Source organism: Cupressus sempervirens, chromosome 1 (assembly GCF_028749045.1).
Source record: "Cupressus sempervirens isolate cs-2001-9-10 chromosome 1, ASM2874904v1, whole genome shotgun sequence".
Lineage (NCBI taxonomy): Eukaryota > Viridiplantae > Streptophyta > Pinopsida > Cupressales > Cupressaceae > Cupressus > Cupressus sempervirens.
This window is the reverse complement of record NC_143118.1, coordinates 680,587,227-680,597,662: the sequence shown is the minus strand read 5'-3', so window position 1 is coordinate 680,597,662 and position 10,436 is coordinate 680,587,227. Positions and strand designations below refer to the sequence as shown.

Genomic DNA, 10,436 nt, shown 5'->3' with positions numbered 1-10,436 from the left:
CTATATAATTAGCAAAATCCAACTTATCATTTAAAAGTTCTAGCTTGACTTCTGAATCTTTTCCTTATCCACTACTTGCATTAATTACACTTTTTTCTACCTCTCTCTAGTCCTCTGTCAGACTTTTATTATATTGATACATGTGACTTACAAAAGTTGTCAAATCTATGACTGGAGATCCTTTTTGTTTGAAAACATTTGAAGTTGTCTCCTTCAATTTACTTGCGCACTCTCTCATCTCTACTCCTTTATCTCTAACTATAGACATTATCACACCTTTCTTAACCCTTTCCTCCTCTAGAATTTCATCCATGTTCTCACAAAACTAGATTCCAATGCCTAGTACAATAAAAATCTTTGAATTGAAGTGTTGAAATCCAAAAATGGGCCACACAAGTATTGGAACACAAAAAGAAATGATTTCTTCATAGTGGCTTATGACTTAGTGTTCTACACTTAGACCCTCTTCTATACTAAGCGGGCTTCATTATTTGAAAGACTAAAAGCTTATATATTGTATTTTTTTATATGTTAAATTTTGAAATATAAAATATTCTTGTTCTCAAAAATCTTTTGGTTTGTTGGACTATATTCATTATGATGTTTTGGTCCTATGGATGTTCCTTCTCTATCTAATTCAAGATATTATGTATCATTTATTAATGATTATTCAAGAAGAACATTTATTTATTTTTTGATCTTGAAAAAATCAAAAGTGTTCAATTGGTTTAAGGAATTTAAAAGCCCTATTGAAAATTAGACTGGAAGAAAGATTAAATGCTTAAGGACGGATAATGATCGAGAATTTTGTAATGTAAATTTTGACAAATTTTGTGTAGATGATGGCATCAAGAGTCATAAAATGACACCTTATAATCTACAACAAAATGGAGTAGTGAAAAGGATGAATCAGTTGTTGATGGAGAGAGCAAGGAGCACGTTGGGAAGTGTTTTTCTAGAACAAAAGTTTTGGGCCGAAGTAGTGGCAACAACGTGTTACTTTTTGAACCGTTCTCCTATGATAGCACTAGTTGAAAAGACACCAATGGAAGCATGGTCTAGTATGAAGCCCTCATTAAGACATTTGTGTGTCTTTGGCTATGAGGCATATGCTCATATACCTGAAGTGAGTAGGTCCAAGTTGGATAACAAAGATGTGAAGTGTATCTTCATTAGGTATGGTATTGGTGTGAAGGGATACAAATTGTGGAACCCTCTCACTGCAAATGTCTTGTATAGCAAGAGTGTTATCTTTCAAGAAATGAAATCTAACTCACTTAAGAAGCTAGAGAAAATTGGGAAGAGAAAGGAATCATTTCAAATCCCTTTAGCTTCCAGACAGGAGGTATTTTAGACTCCAAATAAAGGTAAGAATGAGAATCTAGAATTACCTGAGAATGAAAATGAGAAGAGCTTCAGCAATCATACAAGTGAAGAAGAACATGATCCTAAACCTTATGTTGAGCCTCAAGAAGCTTCTCCGTAGGAAGTGAAGAGATCTACTTAGGAGAGATGACAATCTAATAGGTACGATTATTCACTAGAGATATTTAATTATTCCATGTTGAATGTTAATTGTGTCTATGCTTTGCTTATGGAAGTTGATAAGCCCAGGACTATCAAAGAAGCAATTAATATGCTAGATTCATATTCCTAGTTGCCAGCCATGAAGGATGAAATGAAATCTTTGGAAAAGAATGAAACTTGGGATCTAGTACCTTTTCCTAATGGGAGGAAACCTATAGGATGTAAGTGGGTCTTTAAAAAGAAGTACTATCTAGACAGAAGGATTGACAAATAAAAGGAAAGATTGGTTGCAAAGGGGTATTCTCAGAAAGAAGGAGTTGATTATGGAGAAATATTTTCCCTATAGCTAAGCTAGTTACATCTATTAGATTTTTGTTGTCATTTGCAATAGCACATGATTTTGAAATTGAGTAGATGGATGTGATGATAGTATTTCTTCATGGTGATCTTGAAGAAGAGATATACATATCCCAACTAGAGTACTTTGTAAAAAAAGGTAAAGAACATTTGGTATGTAAACTAAAAAAATCTTTGTATGGTTTGAAATAGTCACCCAAAATGTGGTACCAAAAATATGATACATATGTTTTGTCTTTACGTTTTATGAGATCTAAATCAAATCATTGTGTATATTATAAAGATGAAGGTGATCAGATACTTGTTATTGATCTGTATGTAGATGATATGTTGTTAATAGGGAATAGTAATTAAATGATTTCAGAATTTAAATATCAATTGTCCCTGAAGTTTGAAATGAAAGATTTAGGGTTGGCAAAATTTATTGTGGGGATGGAAATCAAAAGGGATTGGGTTGGCAAAAAACTTTGGCTCAACCAAAGAAAATATATTACCAATGTTCTGGAGTGGTTTAATATGACTGACTGCAAACAACAAGTTGTTCTAGTGTTACATGGAACAAAGCTGTCAGTCAATCATAGTCTAGAAACCCCTGATGAGATTGAAGAGATGAAGTGGGTACCTTATGCAAGTGTTGTTGGAAGCCTTATGTATGCAATGGTCAGTATGAGACTAGACATTGGGCAAGTAGTGGAAGTACTAAGTCAGTTTATGGAAGATTTGGGCTAGTCACATTGGGATGCTCTGAAAAGAGTTTTGAGATATTTGAAGGGTACGTCACAATACACATTATGTTATCAAGGTAACTTAGTTTCGTCTAATGGATTCGTTAACATACAACACTATGTTGACATAGACTGGGCCAAGGATATGTATTCATGATAAATGGTAGTGCTATTAGTTGGATGGGAAAATGATAGAGTGTAGTTGCGTTATCAAAAATTGAGATAGAGTGCACAACAACTACTCGTGCAAGTCAAGAACTAGTCTAGTTTAAGCATTTATGTTTGGATGTTGGCTTTGATGTAGGAAGAATTACAATTCTCTATGACAATCAGAGTGTGATATGTTTTGTGAAGAATCACACTTTCCATGCTAGAACAAAGCATATTGACGTACAATACCACTTTGTATGCAACATGATCGAAGATGGAAAGGTAAATCTTAAAAAGGTTGATACTCAGGAGAATGTTGCAGATGCATTGACAAAGCCAGTGAACACAGCTAAGTCCAAATGGTGCATAAGTTTTGTAGGGCTTAATGTCCTTGACTCTTATTAGTTGTATCGAGTACTTTTGCACTTCGTTAAGTGGGAGATTGTTAGAATAACAAACTGCCCATATGGTGTAGCCATCGTACAATGGAGGTAAGTCACCGTACAATGATAATATTTATTTTTAATATATAGAGATGTAAAGTGGTGTACGGTGGATGTGAACACCATACTGTATAGTGGTGCCAAACAATATGGTGGTGCCAGCCATGGTGAATGATGTTGTCTGACAATTAATACGATGTGCGAGATGAGTATAGTTAATAGAGTTCATCATGTAGAGCATCTGCATCACCGAAGGAGTGACCAAAGCATTTGTTTTCACCAAAGGCATCTGTGTGTGACAGACAGTTGGCAGACCATTTTGCCTATAACTGTTTGTGGTATTCTTAACAAATTTGCAGGGTGTTTTAATGGCTGTAAGAATTCATTTGAATGAATGTTGATGAAATTAGGTTGATTGTAAAGATAGCTTAAGCTTGTAAAAATCCAAAGTATTGTATGTAAATTTCATTTACTGTAATACAAAAGTTTGCTCATGGTTTTGGGTGGTGGGTTTTTCCCACAAGGGTTTCCCATGTTAAATCTATGTTTTCTCTATATCTTGTCTCTGATATATTTTTTGATAATTTATTAACCTTCACATCTCTGTTAATTTTTTTATGCTTGTTTCCTTGTCATTTGGCATTTGGAAAGCATTTCCGCACTATTTCTTTCCTAACAAAAATTATATTTGAAGTAGGCTACTTTTATGTGTTATTGGAGTATTGGAGGAATTCTCTTTATATTGTTCCCAAAGTTTCAGAAGCCTTCCTTCCTCCTCATATCAAGGACTAATTTATTCAATAATGGCATTGACATGATAGAATGATCTCAAATTTCCTAATCTAGCAATCATGAGTATAACATTCATGTTAGTTCTTTTAGCATTCAATTTCTCTATTGATCTACAACAAGGATCCCCTTGTTGCCTTAGATGGCTAGATAAAGGAAACATGTTTTACCCCTCCTTAACAATTTTTCCTTCTAAGACTAAAGCCATTGATTTGGAAAAGTTTAAATTCATTGAAAATCAAGTGGAGTAACCCACTTGAAAAAGTTCAAAACTATTGAAAATTAAATTTTCAATGATACTTTAATTACTTAATTTAATAAATATAATATAAATTTCTAAAACTAAGTAATTAAGACTCATTTTTTTATATTAAAATTTCTGATTATACTAACTTTGACATGTGATTGTTTCCTTTTATTATTATTAAATCATACAAATTATTATTATTCAACAACATAGTAAAATAAAACTATAATGAAAATGAATAAGTAATAATATGAAAAGATTTCATTTTGATCTCACCTAAATTCAGAAATGCAAACAATATTTTTCCTCAAAATATTTAATTACAATAAGGTAGGAGAGGAAGAGGAGCCAAGGGAAACTAACAAAAATAATCATTGTACAAGGTCTAATTTGTGTCTTGGTGTCTCTAAGTAGATTTATTTATTTTAATCAAGGGGTTGTCTCAGCTACCTATCCAACAACGCATTTTAGGGCAAGTGGGGTGAATCTAGTCCTCTTGAAACACCATGCACCATTCAAACATGAGGCAGTCTGGAACTTGAGATCATGACGATAATTAGAACCTCAAACTTGACCACTGTAAATAAGATTGAACCAAGTCACTTCTTTTACCAATGCTTATCAATAAAATAATTTAAATTTAAATTCGATAACTGTCTATGGACAAAATAGACTAGATACCGCACAACACATTGACAGATGCATAGTACCTATAGCTAAAGGCTATGAATAGTGGCACTGGCCAGGTGCAAATATGATATCCATCCCCAATCCTATCCTCAACCTTACAATCCATGAGCTTGTGCATCTCACTCGCAAAAGTTTCTAAATTTAGGGTCGAAGATCCTCCTCCTCTGATAAATTGTTTCACCATTCTCTGAAATTTGACAGCACGATTTCTCATCACTTTACCTTCGTCGCTACCGATGACAAGTCTTACACCCTTCTCCACCTTCTCTTCACAAGGAATCGTGTCCCTCTCTTGGCAAAACTGTACGGCAATGCCGAGTTCCTCAGTGACTAGCTTAGAGTTGAAATGCTGCTCTCCGAACATCGGCCATGTGATCATTGGTACGCCCATCAAAATTCCACCTGCAGTGGCTCATGAACACACCCACAGATGGATGGGACCAAATGACAAACTGCGGTGCCCATCCCCATATGACCAATCCCTTAACTCTCTCCACGAATCCCTCTGGAAGGTAAGAAGCGCATAATTCTTCTTCGCTCAATTGTGCAGATGAAGTCTCTGGGGAAACTTTAATGGACCAAATGAAAGCATAGTTACCAGAAATGTGACGGGAGCCCTCCGTTTCCCGTTTCAATGACAGAAACGGGTTTCTCGTCAAGAAACGGTTGTTTCCAAGCGATAAAATTTCAGTTTTTAATTATTTCACTGATTCAAAAAAATATTAATTCTTCATCAATTTTTACTACTATAGAAACTTACATACATCGACTGAAGTAAGGAATACTTAACATTTATAGTTTTAAATTGCTATAGCTTAGGATCAGTTAACTATAGTTTCATTTAGTTTTAACTTGTTATAGTTTAAATTAGTTAATTAAAGTTTCATTTATATATTAAATTAGAATGTTTAAGTATGAGTTAGTTATATAAATTTATAATATTTAAACATAAGTTAACTAGCTATTAATTTAATTTTTAGATTTTATTAAAAGTAGTTAGTTATAAGATTATGATTAAATAATTTATTTTCAATTTCAATATCTAGTAAATTCATTGAACTTCTTACATGTCATATTTTATTTAGATACTAATATCTTATTTTATATATATATATACACACACACACATTTCTTACGCGCAACTTTTCATATATTGCGTTTCTGTTTCTAGCAACGTAGAATGAAAGACGTTTGGCCCCCTTCAAGACCCCTGTCCAGAGCCCTTGTTTGCTCTGGCGAAAGAAACGCCTGGCTTCCAAACAAAACATACAAAATCAAATTGGGGCTTTGAGAATCAAGCCATTGCATTAACTTTTGCTCGCTAATGTCGGATTTTTTCCCTCTGCTATTAGCAATGCAGCCCAAAGGAGCCACGGTGTTGGGTGATGCATATTTATTTATATTTATGAAGAAAAGTTGCAGTCGATTAGCAACTACTGGGGAATGCTCGTCAACACGTTCGAAGATGTCGAGCCTCATTATCTGCAGCACTTCATTATCTCAGGCTTTTGCACATGTGCCCAAAGAAAAAAGAAGCAAGCTGGATCCTAAATCTGAGCCTTGCATATTCGTTGGCTATGGAGAGGATCAGTTTGGCTTCAGGCTTTGGAGCTTAATTGATAAGAAGATTATTAGAAGTAGAGACGTTGTCTTCAATGAGAAAACCTTTCCAGCATTAAATTCTCAAGAAATGTCTGAAAAAGAATTTGTGCTAATCGCTGCACAAAGGAATGTTGGATTGAATCCACAAACAGTTTCTAACACTATTTCATATAGTCCCACCTCTGTACTATTTCCAAATTTTTCATCTTCTTCCACTCCTAGAAACACAGGACATGATGATAGTTCTACACAAGAGTTTTTTGATATCTCTTCTCATGACAGGAATTTGTCTCTCCATCACGATCAAGCTTGTGAAAGTTTTTCAAACCAAATTACAAGGGATCCTCTTACTATAATGGGCTATCATTCAAAGGACTATAATGCTCATCCACCAATACAGGGTGGGCAAATAGAACTGCAACACATCAATCTGGAGGATGAGAGTGATTCACAGGCTGTGCCAATTGATATCCATGGCAATCCCATCTATATACAAAGTACTCACAGTAAACGTATGTCACTATATCCATTTGAGCACGGTGGAAACTGAAGCCACAATCTTGGCAATAAATGTGGGCAATTTCAGAGTGTAGGTCCAACTAATCCGCAGCCTACACATAATCCGCAAGGGGCAAATGAAAACCAAGATCAAACGCACGTAACAAAGGTGAATGTACAGGGTGCAGAACTCCATCCGCAATGTGTTAGAGCTGTTTCACAGGGTCTACAAATTGACTTGTAGGACGTTAATGTGCAGGGTAATCATGGTTGGAGCATAGACCAGCATCTTGGTAATATCGATTTTGAGGCACCCAATACAAATATATCACAGGGAGTAGGCACACTTCATAATAATCTGTTCTCAAGCAGTAGAGAGGGCATTCAACATTTAAACCAGCGAACTAGTGTAACTGGTTCTCCATTTGAATTGGTTCAACCAGAGAACAGAGAACCCCAAATGAGAAGATCCACTAGAGAACGAAGAATGCCGGCTAAATTCTCTGATTATGAATTATTGTACGCTAAAGAAGCAGAGCCTTCAATTCTAGTTTCAGAATTTTCAGAACCATCTACATTCAAAGCAGCTCTCAAAGATGTCAATAGTGATAAATGGCAAACAGCGATGCATAAAGAAATGGATTCTTTACTCAAGAATCGAACCTTGGATTTGGTATCTCTTCCGCCTAATCGAAGACCACTTAGGAACAAGTGGATATATCATGTGAAAGATGAAGCAGAAGGCAATAAATGCTTCAAAGCTAGATTGGTGGTAAAGGGATTTGATCAAAAACAAGGGATAGATTTCAATGAAATCTTCTCACCAGTTGTCAAAATGACAACTATCCGAACTGTTCTAGGATTAGCAGCTACATGGGATCTTGAATTAGAACAACTTGATGTGAAAAAAACTTTCCTACATGGTGATGTAGAAGAAGAACTGTACATGGAGCAGCCACAAGGGTTCGTAAAGAAGGGACATGAACACCTTTATTGCAAATTAAATCGGAGCTTGTATGGCCTGAAACAAGCCCCAAGACAGTGGTATGTAAAATTTGATCGCTTCATGGCTGAGCATAATTTCACAAGATGTGAATCAAACCCATGTGTCTACTTCAAGAAACTTCCAAGTGGAGAGTTTGTCATCCTTCTTCTTTATGTCGATGATATGTTAGTAGCTGGCTCAAACAAAAGAATAGTTAATGAGTTGAAACAAAAATTGGCAAGCAAATTTGCAATGAAAGACTTAGGGGCAGCTAAAAAGATTCTTGGCATGACAATCACAAGGGATAGGAAAAAGAGGGAAATGATTTGGCTTCAGCGGTTACTTGGTGAATTGAAAGTTCATCAAAATGAATATAATTTGTTTTGTGACAGCCGTAGTACGATCTTCATGGCACATAATCAGTCATCACAACATCGCTCCAAGCATGTTGATGCACATGCTCACTTTGTTCATCATGCAGTCGAAGAGGGCAAGCTGAATGTTGTCAAGATTGACACCAAGATAAATCCGGCTGATATATTTACGAAGGTTGTTGCCAAAGAGAATTTTGAATGTGCTAGAACTTCTCTTGGGCTTGTGAAGAAAAGATAGATCATTCTTTGAGCAGGGTATAAGGTGATCAGTTGCAGCATTGGTTGTCCTTCAGGTGGGAGTTTGTTGATATTGTGAAGGTCAACAGTCAAGTCTTCTTTTCCCTCCAATAATCGAGTCTCTTGGTTTCCAAAGACTCTTCATTTGTAATATTATTGGAGCCCTTTAATATGCTGCTCCTGCTCATTTGTAACTCAACTTTTTCTTATTAATTCAATACTCTGCAGTCTAGACGTAGCCACTAATTGTGGTGAACCAGGATAAATCCGGTGTTGTGTATTTCTTCTTATTGCAACATTTTCATTGTCTGTTTAATCCTACAATTGATATCAGAGCTTGGTTTTGGCCTGGTCATGGGTTCAAATCTCCCCGGTGCCTTCCCGACCCATGTAAGCACCTGGTATGCGCGTCGAGGGGGAGATTGTTGGGTGATGCGACGCGCTCCCCTGCCCATAGGTGGTTAATTATGTGGTGTTCCATGTTCACTAACAGTCATGGCTTTTGGTGCAACGACAAATGGGCCCTACACACGGAACCGACAGAAAAAATGGGCTTCCCATTTAATATATTTATGAAGTGCTGCAGATAATGAGGCTCGACATCTTCGAACGTGTTGATGAGCATTCCCCAGCAGTTGCCAATCGACTGCAGCTTCTCCATTAAAAACTTTAGACCCTGGTCGGTTTGATCTGCTTCCAGAAATCTCTGAGGCATCTGTCCCTTGTTATATTTCACAGGAGATGACAAGATATCATCCATTATAACACAATCACCCTCCTTGCGCAGCTCATCAGTAGTTATGGTGCGGCAGATGGCGTGGAATACCGATGTTCCAAAAGCCCCAGACGGAGCAAAATGACTCTAAATTGTTTCAAATCTCTTGCCGGATTGGACAGTCCAGTCGACGAATAAGTCGCTAATTATACACACCAGTCGACGACTCCCCTATTTTTTGCAGGGTATTCATGGCTGTGCCGAGCCTCCTTGTGCCTGGTATATATTCTACACAGGAGTTTTTTAAATATATATTGTTGATAAGGTGTAGAAACCCAGCCTTACGAGTGATGTTAAATGACTAAGATGATAGCGAACCCCAGGTAATACACTACTAAGATAAAAGACAATAGTGAAATCTCGTTAATACTAAGTGTCAGTTCGAGGTGCTGTGTCAGAAGGGAATACCGTGGAAACATCCAAAAATGTGAGTAGTACTGAAGGTCGACAATGCACGAGGAGTGTGCAAACAAAGGCACACTCATTGCAAAGATAGAAAAAAACAAATCGTAATACGAAAAGGAAACCTGTTTCACATCTCGTACACCCTTTATTAGTTCCTGCTAAAGGCAAGGATACTTATAGAATTGTTGAGGTACATTTAAAACTATTGTTATGTTCTAATTGACTAATTAAAATAAAGTATTTTTCAGTATGATAATTTCATTATATAGTTCTAAAATTTTACATATTTTTGAATTACATAAATTATCAATTATTTTAAATCTGATTGGCTGTGAGGGAAAAAAACAATGAAAATTAATTTTTGTTTCAAAAATTATGAAAATTTTAAGAACTGAACTATTGCCAAATATGTTTTTAATACTTGTTGAGGAAGTCTCTTCACATATAGCTTGTTCTAGAAGTCTCTTGGCATCTAGCTTGTTCTAGATTCATTGTATCGCCTGCGATTCTTGTTGCAGCTGGTTAACAATATAATAGTTGAAAGTGGAGAATTTTTTACAGTAGATGATGAATGATATAATGGTTGGAAGTCACAAAATTTCATGTCCAGGTTGTGGCAACGTATACTAGGT

At 36.0% G+C, this 10,436-nt stretch overlaps 1 pseudogene; it reads right to left on the bottom strand.

The window, feature by feature from the left end:
• Window positions 1-3,281: 3,281 nt before the first annotated feature.
• LOC149579734 (scopoletin glucosyltransferase-like) lies at window positions 3,282-9,884 on the bottom strand (annotated as a pseudogene).
• Window positions 9,885-10,436: the final 552 nt, after the last annotated feature.